Source organism: Lucilia cuprina, chromosome 4 (genome assembly GCF_022045245.1).
Source record: "Lucilia cuprina isolate Lc7/37 chromosome 4, ASM2204524v1, whole genome shotgun sequence".
Lineage (NCBI taxonomy): Eukaryota > Metazoa > Arthropoda > Insecta > Diptera > Calliphoridae > Lucilia > Lucilia cuprina.
In genome coordinates this window covers 60249006-60260287 of record NC_060952.1, presented here as the reverse complement: position 1 = coordinate 60260287, position 11282 = coordinate 60249006, and the positions used below count along the sequence as shown (strand labels likewise).

General features: G+C 30.0%; 1 long non-coding RNA gene across 8 annotated transcripts; it reads right to left on the bottom strand.

The window, feature by feature from the left end:
- Positions 1–350: 350 nt before the first annotated feature.
- Positions 351–10589, bottom strand: LOC124419452. 8 transcript variants are annotated; one of them, XR_006940617.1, is made up of 7 exons: positions 10420–10589; positions 10050–10315; positions 8856–9964; positions 8683–8791; positions 8547–8618; positions 797–900; positions 351–715 (listed from the first exon to the last, which is right to left on the bottom strand). It is a non-coding gene; the product is annotated as an uncharacterized LOC124419452 (long non-coding RNA). The 8 variants fall into 8 exon arrangements; XR_006940615.1 differs by having other exon boundaries at positions 8683–8706; positions 8764–8791; positions 8856–10315; positions 10420–10588; XR_006940614.1 differs by having other exon boundaries at positions 8856–8937; positions 9585–10315; positions 10420–10585.
- Positions 10590–11282: the final 693 nt, after the last annotated feature.

Sequence of the window (11282 nt, the reverse complement as noted above, 5' to 3'; positions counted from 1 at the left end):
CTAGACTATATACTAGACTATATACTAGACTAGCCTATAGACTAGACTATATACTAGACTAAAGACTAAACTATATACTAGACTAGACTATAGAGTAGACTATAGACTAGACTATATACTAGACTATAGACTAGACTATAGACTAGATTATATACTAGACTAGCCTATAGACTAGACTATAGACTAGACTAAAGACTAGACTAGACTATATACTAGACTATAGAATAGACTATATACTAGACTAGACTATAGACTAGACTATATACTAGACTAGACTATAGACTAAACTATAACTATTTGTTTAATATATCAAGTTTAATATGTAAGTTTAAAATGAACAAACAACTTAGTACTTTTACAAATAGTATATACATTTATTGAAATAAAATTTAAAAAGAAAAATAATAAAAATTAACTAAAAGTCAATTGGAAACAAAATAATAGTTTTATTTATTAAATATTATGCAGATTACTGATTATTTTCATCTTCAATTCATTTTTAATTACACAAAAAAAGATATATAAATAAAAACGAGTTAAACATATAAACAATTACTTTTGTTAAAATAATACAATAAAAAAAACGATTGTGATGATTGTTGAATTGTATTCTGATGTTAAATTTGTTTGTAAAAACTGGGGTTACTTAACACAGACATTTGGAAACATCAGAAACTTCAGCATTTGGAAACTTCAGTAAAAGGTGCTTCTTTATCTAGAATGTTGTTAAGATTTAAGAACATGTCAGTATTATAGTAATCATATTAAGTGGTGTTCAAAATAAATGTATAGTTACTGTCAAAATTTCAACCGCAATGTCACAAGCTGTTAGGAGAAACTAGGTTTCATCATGGTCTCAGTGCATCTTGGCCACAGTTCTTGAGGTTTGCTGATTTCAGACTGTGTAATGATAATGAATAATTATTTAATGGAATTATACTTTTATAGAATAAACGAATAACAAACTAAGACTTTAGTTTGTTATTGATTTTTTTTTCGACCTTTTCTGGTCTAGATCCAACATGTTTTGTCGGTAACAGCACCACCTCAAGTAGGATGTGGCTCTTCACCACGCATGATGGTCTTGGGCAAGGAGAAGCTTTAATACACGCTACACTTGCCCCTGTATTATCGTAGAACATGTAATATCATACACTTTATTCTTACGATTCATAATCCTAGGTGCCAAAATTTTGTGATCACAACAACGACCAAATTACTATTCTACTGGGTAATATATATTAGAAAATTTTATAATATACACAATGATGGAAACAATAATGCAATAATAAGTAATATAATGCAGATACAATATAAGCAATAATGCAGATACAATATTATACAATATAAGCAATAATTCAACAACCGATAATGCATATAAAATAAACATTTTTTATATAAGTGATATATACCAATAATCCATAATACAAATATAACATACATACATACAGAAATGTAAATATATATAAATATGTACATAGTTCAATAAAGAAAAAATTCAAACTTCATGAAATTATATAAAAAAAATTAAAAAAAGCAAACTGAAAATAATTCATAGGTAAATAGAGTATAAATATGCATTTTTAATAAAATTAAAATTTTTTGAAAATGTATTTACAATTCAATCTTCATGAAATTATATAAAGAAAATAAAAAAGAAGCAAAATAAAAATAATTCATAGTTAAATAAAGTATAAATATGCATTTTCAATAAAATTAAAGTTTTTTTGAAATTGTATTTACAATTTTTAAATATATTTTTGTTAGTAAACTTGTTTTTTGGCCCAAATATATTTAAAATTAATTATGTGTGCTGCCATCTAAGTCCAAAATTTGAAACATTTAAAAACAAAAAATGAATTGTCGATCATGATCAGACCCAATTCTCGCAAGGGTAAAATACACTAAGAGAAGATAAAATGAATATACACTAAATTGGAAAAATTTGTATGGGGTATGCATAAAGATGCATTTTTGATTCCATTAAATATTTGTTAATTTCAAAACTTACTTACAATAAAATGACTTACTTTAAACGGCACAGAAAAATGTGTCCTCACTTATTTTTCAAAAAGTTTTATTACTATTAATAAATAGATTAATACCTTTAAAAAGCAAAAAAAATGGAAAAATATTCATAAACAAAAAAGTTATAATGATTCAAAGTTATTGAATACTCGACAGATAAAAATAAGATTTTTATTTTTTGTAATATACACGACATTCAGAATACCGTTACCTTGTTTTGGTTTACATTCCTTCACTTTCTTAAGCATTTATTTATTATTTGGACAGTTGTCTGTCGTACTGCATTTGAACATAATCAAAAAAAAAAAAAAACACAAAAAAAAGAGTTTAGTCCCCCTAAATTTGCAAAATCTGACACTGTGGGGGGGTTGAACTAAATTGCATTTGGTAAATTGCTTTTCATAGGTGAATAAAAATTCATCTGAAATGGGCTTACCATTAAAATAAGGCAAAGGAAGACTACATTCATGCATTTTGTAGATTTTAAGGTAAAAATACCCACAAACATACACAAAAGCACTTTTATCTAAAAATTCCTGTTCATTTAAGGAAACTTTACTAATATCTACTTCTGTCTCTGTTGCTACTTTAAGGGAAGGGTTAGGGAGAGAATGAAATTCTTTCCAAAGTTTATCGTTGTCTATTGCAAACGCTTCATCCACTATAGAAAAATCGATTATAGAATCGTTGGGCGAAATATTTTCGCAATTTCCATTGACAACATTGTTAACATAATGGAGTCCCCAGCGTTTTTGGAAGGAACTAGAAAAATTTCGGGCCATAATCGAAACTGAATTCCCTGATCCCTTGCGGATTTGGCCAAAGAAATGTTCGAGGTGATCCTGTGTTAACCTACGCGTTTTAATGCATTGAAAACCTTCTTTTTCAAGATATTGCCAAAGAGATTTTATTGACGAAATATTCACTTGCCACCCATCAATAAATTTAAATATACTTGTCAAATCTGATTTCTTCTCATCATATATTTTAATAGTTTTTAAAAGTTTTGAGGCTTCTCTCAAAAATTCTAATTGTTTATCAGAACAGTTGAAAACATTACTATCGGCACGAATGTTAAATTTGTCAAATAAATCATTAAAAAATTTTAAAAATTCTGTCGTATTCAAAAATGTTTCTGCTTTAGAAGGATCTATATTCCCTGAATTATGTAGAGTGCGCATTCCGGTAGAAACGGTATTACTTAAGACTTGAGTAGCTAAGTCAACTCGCATGCGTTGAAAATTATTTGGATTGATGTGTTCCTTGGAGCACATCGAAGTTTATTTGACGAATCAACATTGTAGAAAAGAACAACATCATTCCATGATACGCATTTATTATTAAAATAAATGTTGTTTCGGACATCCAACAGACAGTTCCGGGTACTTTTTACAATATGGGGGCTATCATACATAAAAAATATTCTACTATCATTTACTACAAAATATATATATATATATTATTATATTATATATATATATATATATATATATATATATATATATATATAATTATATATATATATATATATAATATATATATATATATATAATATATATATATATATATATATATATATATATGAAAGGTTTTCAATGACATCTCGTCACAGGATACTGATACAAACTTTTGCTCGTTTTGAGAGCGAACTTTTAATGCCTCAAAACTCCCCTCTAACAACACTCTGGTGTTTTTGGCCAACATTCTACAAACCTTTGTAAGGTTCTTATTTGAGGCCAGTCAAGCATTGGAGCCAAATATCGATAAGTTACTGGCGATAAAAACAAAATACCTAACGATATTAATTTTGTAGCCTGATCATATCGACGTGTCTTCGGATCTCTCATGGTTTTTCAAACCATTATTTAGACAAACTAACATTGTCTTAGAGACTTTTGAAGAATAATCATTTTTTTACATTTAAAGATTGTTCTAACGTTTTTATCTTTTCCCTACACTTATTTAATTGTGCTGTCATCCTAGCATTGGCAGTCTTTAACTTATTTTTAAGTCTCCTTTCTGCTAAATACAAAGTTCGAAAATGGTCAACTGCACTCTTCAAAGATTTGACTCTAGAATTCATGTTTGAAGGTCTTTTTTTCGCTCATTTGTCCGTCTCCTTTCTCATATAAAACATTGTCCCACGAGTCCATTACAGAGTCTTCTGCTACTAAGGCTCTATGGTCATCCCTAACCTGATCGACATCTTCTATTATGTTCTCGAATACCTCTCCTCCTAAATCGTCTGGATTTCTAAGTCTATATCTTCTGGTACGTCTACGTTATACAGCTTTTCTAAGTCGATGTGTTCTATGTCGTCTTGGTAGCTGTTATTTTCTAAATTGTTATTCTTCTCTAAGTCTATATCTTCTAGTACGTCTATATCGTATACCACTTCTAAGACAAGGTCTACGTCATCTTGAAAACTGTTATTTTCTAAATTGTCCTGCTTTTCTAAGTCTTTATATTTTAGTACGTCTATATCGTCGATATCTGTTACGTCCGAGCCACAAACTTCCGATGAGGAATGTGGTTTACCTACATTTGAACCAACACATTCATTATTAGGGTAGGAAAACTTGTGGACCCGATTTCCATCCAAGTTCTCCTTAGAAAAATGACGGCTACAGACTTTGCTGGATTTTAAAGATGATTTTAACCCTAGCAATTGCAGCCATTGTTCTCGTCTAAAAAAGATGAAAACGAAATTATTAATATTAATACTGGGTATTAATATTAATGAAATCTGTGTGTATTTGTGTATAACAACACTAGTTTGCAAGTTTTTTGCTCAAGTGTGATACATATATCGATTTATTGCCTACTACCATAAGTAACCATTCTCAAAGATATATGTCCACAAACATACAAAAATATTGTAAACTAGTGTATCTTTTTCATCGTATATTTTTTTATTTGTGTATGTAAAAAATATTTAAAAAATGAAAAATAAAGTTTTATTTTTTAATTTTTATTCAGTAAGGACCACACAGTATCAGGACATCATAATTTATATACAAAAAACCCTTCAATTAGGAAAATAGTGAAATTAATTTAGATCTGCACAATTTTCATTTATGTCATTGATCAGTGAAATCTATAGCTTTCGGAACGAATAATCATTTGTTTGGTTCAACTAAAATCTTACGTTTCTAAGCTGGTTACATGTGTAACCGTCACTACCCTATTAGAAGGTGCAACCCCATTACACTTTACGGAACCGTGCCATTAAAAGCTAGGGGTTATTAGTCACCAAGGGTAGTAACATGTTTCTGAGTCCGATCTTATAGTAAGTTGAGACCAAAGATAATTGATTGAGCAATACACATTTGAATCAAATATGTATTTGTTCATTCCTAAAGCAGATTCTCACTGGTTATAACACAAATTATTGATGGTACAGAAACAAAATTCAAAAAATTTTGGGACTTCGAACATAACATTATAATGTTATTTCTAAATTCCAAATTTCAGCATAAGGAACTAAAGGAAGTGGTTCAAAAAATCAGTTTAAATTTTCAACAGCATTGAATTTATTCGACTTTTCAAATACAACATTGCGTTGTTATTATTTGTCTTTATGTGTGCCAAATTTCAACCAAATCGGGCTATGGGAACTGGTCGAAAATTCAGTTAAAAAATTGTAAAATTTGTACAAACCTACAAACTAACAATTTAACAATACATTGAATCTCACGAAATATCGCTTAATTACAAATGTTTTTTTTATATTCACTTAGTACAACAAAAAAAAAATCGTGTAGTTGAAGAACGAAAAGTACTTTTTGAAGAACAAAAAAGTACCAAAAACTTCCCTTTTATTGGCTTTCACTTAATCCGGGCCATATGTACTTAGTTACACGTTGTTAGGTTCAATATTATAGAAGTTTCAAAAAGTACCTTTGAAGAACAAAAAAGTACCAAAAACTTCCCTTTTATTGGCTCTCACTTAATCCGGGCCATATATACTTAGTTACACGTTGTTAGGTTCAATATTATAGAAGTTTCAAAAAGTACCAAAAACTTCCCTTTTATTGCCTCTCACTTAATCCGGGCCATATATACTTAGTTACACGTTGTTAGGTTCAATATTATAGAAATTTCAAAAAGTACCAAAAACTTCCCTTTTATTGGCTCTCACTTAATCCGGGCCATATATACTTAGTTACACGTTGTTAGGTTCAATATTATAGAAGTTTCAAAAAGTACCTTTAAAAAGTACCAAAAACTTCCCTTTTATTGGCTCTCACTTAATCCGGGCCATATATTCTTAGTTACACGTTGTTAGGTTCAATATAATAGAAATTTCAAAAAGTACCTTTTGAAGAACAAAATGTACCAAGAAGTCCCCTTTTATGGTTCCTTACTTAATCCGGGCAATACATATATAAAAAATTCAACAAGTACCATTTATAGAACGAAAAAATACCAAACAGTCCCCTTTTATGGGTCCCACTTAATCCGGTCCATACATACTTAATGACATGTTTCCAGGTTTAATATCGTTGAATATTCATGTGGTTGCATTGTAAGTGCCTGGAATTTCCATGTGGTTGAATTTGTTGGTTGCCTTTGTAGGCTCCACTTCAACCATTTATTACACATTCTTAAGAGGATAAAATTTATGATTTCAAACTGTTATTAATGACAAACTAGGAAGGCATATATGTGGATCGAGTGCATGCATTCGTTGAATGTCTTATGGAAATACTTATTAAGTAGTTTTTAATTTAAATTTATTTGATTTAGAATGGCAAATTTTTAGTGTAATACTTAGAAGAGTTTTATAAGGGTTTTTGCATGAGGCTTTGAAGATATGTTTTATGACTAATCCAAAAAGTAGCTAATAGTTCATAGGCTAGTCCATAGATTCGAATAAATATAGACTAATCTACGCAGTAGTTTATAGACTAGTCCATAGAGCAATAATCATTTCATTATTCAGCGAGCTAGTCAGTAAATTATACCATAGAAAGATCCATGATTACATTAGTAAATAGACTATTTATATACAAATCAGTCCATATACTGGTTCATAGACCAGTTCACAGATCCATAAACTAGTTAAAAGCCTAATCATTAGACTAGTCAATAAACTAGTCCATTAACTAAACTAATGACTATTTCAAATACTAGTCCATACGCTCTAAATCAGCCAAGCGCAGAAAGAGAAACTGTTATTGTAGTGGTGAGAAAATACTAAAAAAACACTTATATAAAATATTTTCTAATTACGCTTGTTATGATCAAGTTTTATAACAAGTAAAATGGTAAATTTTACAGATAAAACATATCCAAAGAAAAGAAAAATGGTTATTTCTTCACAAAGATTAGATTTTTGAATATAAAATGTTTAAAAAAAGTATTAAAAATGTCGTTTTTATGTATATTTATTATTATGCATTCCTAAAAAGTTTTTGGAGTGTATGAGTTTTTTGCAAGTTGCTCTCTTGTTTGCAAGTAGTGTTGTTGTTTTTACACGTTTTGTTTGCAATTTCTCAAACAAAGCGACATCAACCTACTTTGTTGAATGCTGTCAAGCAACTAAAGATAATTTTTGTAATTTTTACGCTCTTGCTATGAGTTTTATTTACGATCGGGTTATGTACGTGTGAATTGCCGAAAATCTTCGTAATCAGAACAATATGAACGCGCAACGCTGCTCTAAATAGATTAATCAATAGTAATATAATTTATTTTGGTCCAGTGGGACTTTTATATTACAATGAATTTTTGTTTGTTTGTTTGTTCTTTAAGTTACTTAGTTTCGAAAACTAAGATTTATTTGGCCAGTAATTAAAATTATACAACGCCATCACCAATTCTAGCTAGAAAAAACTAGCTCATATGTTCCAAATTAAAAACTTAGGTTAAGTTAACACGATTGCACATGGCCAATTATGCACCTCAAGAAAAACTGTAACTCGGTACAGTTATCTGACGTCACACATTAGCCAATGCTGTTTGAAACGTAAAACTCTCGAAGGCAGAGCAAAAAGGACGGCCTGATTACCCTTAAGCGATAATGGCAACGACGCACGACGGTCTTCCTCCACCCAGAGCTGAATTACGAAACACAATGAATTTTTAATAAATAAATAAATACAGGACGGGAATTGTGAGTGATTGGTTCTAGGTAAGAGTTTGTAGTCGATTGTAAAATTATAGAATAAAAAAGCTAGTTGGGGCAGTTTCACTACATGCAACCGGAGGAGTCGAACTATTTTCAGCGAAACTGAAAAATCTTTTATGCCAAACGTAAGCTTCGAAATATCATAACATATCTGGCAAAAAGAGTTCTGTAAGTAAAAACTAATGCTGTGCAAAATACAGAGAAATTAATGAAAAACTACATACAGCCACCATACAAGAACATTGTCAGTCATTTGATTAACAATATCGTCATACGTACTAAAAAGTTTCCTTTGTGGATACGGACGATGGATATTTCAGTCAAATGATTGCCACTGTTCTTGTCTACACTAAACAATCAATAAATATATCACTTTTCAACTCACCTTTTAGCATCGGTAGGGAAGTAATGGAGCTGCTCGCCTGGGGGGCAACCTTTAATACATCTTCTTGTGCTCCTGTAATAAAAACAAAAAATTAATAAATTCCTTTGCTTTTTAAAAAGTTGAATTGTATACTTACATTGTGACTTATTTTGTTAATTTTCTGTAAAGAAAACAAAAGAATGTTAGTAAATTCATAAATTTTTTTCAATAAGAATACTTTAGATTTTCTCCAACAAATCCTCTTTCTGAAACAAGAAAAAAACATATATTTTAATATTTTATAAAATAATTTATAAAAAATGTACTTACCTCTAATAAGAAAACAAGAAAATTAAAAAAAAATAAAAAAACGCGCTATAGAATAAAACCAAAAGAAAATCATAAAAACGCGCTAAAAAATAAGATCAAAACAAAACAGTTGAAATGGTTTCGTGCGAAAGGGACAAATATACTTTTTTGCCGTGACGTCTCTGTATACCCTGTGCTATTAATTCCCTATTGATCATATATTACAGTTTTGCTGCTCAACGACTATTTTAAAATTGTTTAATATAAAAACTTTTTCATTAAATTTGCGAATTTGTCAAAGTCTGTTACGGTTCATCGGCTAATAGCAAGTAATCAGAAAAAATCAATATACGGTACGATTTGCCTATTGATTCCCTATTGATCACATATTTTAGTTTTGCTGCTCAACGAATATTTAAAAATTTTTTGGTATAAAAACTTTTTCATAAAATTTTAGAATTTGTCCTAGTTTGTTACATTAGACCGTCTTATAACAAGTACTCAGAAATGAAATCTATATGCGGATTGAATCTTCTATCCATTTCCTATCGATCACTTTTTTTAGTTTAGCTGCTCAACGAATGTTTTAAAATTTTTTAGTATAAGAACTTTTTGATAAAATTTGTGAATTTGTCAAAGTTTGTTACAGTACACTGGCTAATAGCAAGTACTACTTTGGTATGAAAACCTTTTCATAAAATTTGCGAATTCGTCAAACTATTTTAAGTTACACTGACTAATAGGAAGTACCAATAAATGAAATCAATTCAGTCTATCGATTCCCCATCGGGCACTATTTACTGTTTTCTTGCTCAAAGAATATTTTTAATTCTTTTAAGTATAAACGCTTTTTGTTAAATTTTTAATTTCTTTAAAGTTTGTTACATCACACATCATAGCAAGCACCGCGAAGAATACTTAAAGAGAGATCGATTCCTTTTTCGATTCCCTATCGATTATATATTTCAGTTTTGGTGCTTAAATAAGATTTTCATTTTTATGAAAATTTTTCACAAATTTATAAATAAAGCAATGCTTTTTTATAATTTTGTAACTCGAAAAAAAATTTGTTAAAGTTGAAAAAAGTTTGTTAAAAAGTTTTTCTTCATAGAGGACCCATCCGTCCTATTCTGCAAAAAATTTTGACAGATCATATTACTTGTGTGTTCGTATAAAGCCGAATATCTCTAAGTTTTTCACATTGATTTTACACACACTAGAAACTTCTAATTTTTCGCAAGTGACATCCCTGGATTTCGATAGCACTAGTTATTTACTATCGAACCCCGTTTTCCGTTTTCAGAAACCGATATTTTTGCCTTTTTTCACAAACAATATTTTTGTGATTGTTTTGTTTACATATTTTGTTATGTACGTTCTTTTGTTAGGTATTGTTATACCAACTACAACATTCGTTGTTGAAAAGACTGTGTAATATGGACTTTGTGTCTCCGAGAGTCTTTCTCCCCCATACTGCCACTCTAAGTTAAATGACACATGAAAGAAGAAGAACAACAACAACATTCAACATACTTGTGAATTTAAATAAAATAGTGTATAAATTTTTTATCTATATTTCATTTACCTTGCGGCAAAAAAGAAAAACATGAAAATTATGTTGTTTCATCAAAAAATAAATTTATGATTCTTCATTTTCAATACATGTTTTGTCTGGTTCAATTTGATTTTCATCAAACCAAACCAGTGCGTTTGAGTTTTCTGTGTTTGTAAATTTTTTAATTGTTGACACCCCATCAGAGATACAAGCCGATGCAAAATGATCGGCGGCGGCGGCGTAACCATTTTAGGTCGGCGGCGGCGGCGGCGGCTTATTATAGAAAATACCGGCGGCGGCTAAATTGTCGGCTCAATTTAACCTTTTCTTCAGAAATTGAACTTATAAGCGTTTATTATATTGAAAATAATAGTCTGTTATATAGAAACCTGTCTCTATGTAAGTTTTTTCTACAGAAAAATGAAAATTTATAGTAGTTTTCACAATTTTAATATTAGCACAATATTATGTGGCAACACTTTTCAATTTGCAATAATAATTTAAAAAAGTGGCAACTCCGTTCAAATTGGTGAATTTATTTTCCGAAATACATGTGTGATTCCAATCTTTATCAGCGGCTACGTTTAAGCCGGCTTAGCTTTTGAGCCGAAAAAAGACGGCGGCGGCGCGGCTTGAAAAATATTACCGGCGGCCAGCCGCCGCCGATTTAAGCCGTTTCGGCTTGTATCTCTGCACCCCATTTCAGAGAGAGAAGCCGTTCGGCTGAGAGCCGGCTAATAGCCGTCGCCGACTTATACTAGTTTCACTAGTACAACATTTAAGGCCGGCTGCATCAGCTAAGCCGATTTTTTATAAAATAATTTATAAAATATATTTTTTATATTTTCAAATGCTTTTTAATGTGAATATTAAATTTAACTAAAATTTTAATT